The sequence below is a fragment of the Cebus imitator genome, unplaced genomic scaffold, assembly GCF_001604975.1.
Source record: "Cebus imitator isolate Cc_AM_T3 unplaced genomic scaffold, Cebus_imitator-1.0 Scaffold136, whole genome shotgun sequence".
Classification (NCBI taxonomy): Eukaryota; Metazoa; Chordata; class Mammalia; order Primates; family Cebidae; genus Cebus; species Cebus imitator.
The window spans coordinates 1,224,248-1,225,709 of NW_016107451.1; the positions used below are offsets into that span (position 1 = coordinate 1,224,248).

The 1,462-nt window shown below is 44.9% G+C and overlaps 1 protein-coding gene across 3 annotated transcripts in view; it reads right to left on the bottom strand.

Moving 5' to 3' along the window:
• Positions 1 to 1,462, bottom strand: part of RPA1 (replication protein A1) — a 66,695-nt gene that overhangs the window by 7,520 nt on the left and 57,713 nt on the right. The gene's annotated exons all lie outside the window — the stretch shown is intronic.

The window sequence follows — 1,462 nt, forward strand, 5'->3', positions numbered from 1 at the left end:
CCAGCCTGGGCGACAGAGATAGACTGTCTCAAAAAAAAAAAAAAAGCAGAATCTAGGTACATCAGATTAGTTCCTGTCCTGGTGCAATGGGCTTTGCATGAAAGGTTTTGAGTAAACCAGGGGAGTTCTCTGCATTTTATTTTATTCTTTTTTTTTTTTTAAAGACAGAGTCTCACTCTGATGACCAGGCTGGAGTGCAGTGGTGTGATCTTGGCTCACTGCAACCTCCACCTCCTGGGCTCAAGTGATTCCGGGACAACAGGTGTGCCACCATGCCCAGCTAATTTATCTGCATTTTAAATTGTACATTCTGTAGTCACTAGGAGGAGTCCTATGAGACAGCTCTGTCACTGCTGGGCAACCAGACAACTTGAGAGCCTGGGCCTCTGTCAGTCACCAAATTGAACTCGCAAAAGAAATGAGCAATTGAGTGTCTCCAACCGGACCGTGGTATAAAGTTACACAGAGGAGAGTCCAGGAAGGAAGCAGATTGCAAAGAATCCACTTGCTAAAGGAAAAGCCTTTGTATAGTTAAGAGTCGTTTTTCTTTAAGGCATCACTGTGATGATTTTACATCTTCATTTTGCATGAGTACAAGGCTTTTAATATAGGGAATGTTACGATGAAAAATAAGGTGACAAAATAAAAGCTAAAAGCACTCTTGTACCCTGCGCTATCCTTCTAAGAAGCAAAGAGCATCTTGTGTACAGGGCAAGAACTACAGTGACGCAGACGTGTGATCAATATCAAATCGAACAAGTGTGCGGGAGGTTGCAGTGTGTAGTTTAACAGAAAGGCTGATGCTTGAATAAACTGAATTTTCTTCCTTGTAGTTCAATGAAAAGTTTATAGTTTACAAAAAATGAGCCTAGATGCAGAACTTTCCTGCTAAACTAACATTTCATTTTATTTTACTTATTTTTTAGAGACAAGGTCTCATGCTGTCATCCAGGCTGGAGTGCAGTGCCACCGTCACAGCTCACTGCAGCCTTGACCTCTTGGGCTTGCGTGATTCTGCTACCTCAGCCTCATACGTAGTTGTCCTAAACTGTTATTATCGCCTAGTTCTATCACTGAAAACAAAACAAAAATCTTAAGGCTGGGTGCAGTGGCTCAGGCTTGGAATCCCAGCACTCTGGGAGGCTGAGGTGGGAGGATGACTTGAGGCCAGGAATTTGAGACTAGCCTGAACAGCAGAGTGAGACCCTGTCTCTACAAAAAAAAAATAATTTTTTAATTAGCTGGGTGTGGTGGTGCACACTGTGGTCCCAGCTACTTGGGAGGCTAAGGTGGGAGGCTGCTGAAGCCCGGGAGGTGGAGGCACTCTAGTCTGGGCAACAGAGTGAGATCCGGTTCTTTAAAAAAATTGTCTTGGGGCCGGGCGCGGTGGCTCAAGCCTGTAATCCCAGCACTTTGGGAGGCCGAGGCGGGTGGATCACAAGGTCAAGAGATCGAGACCATC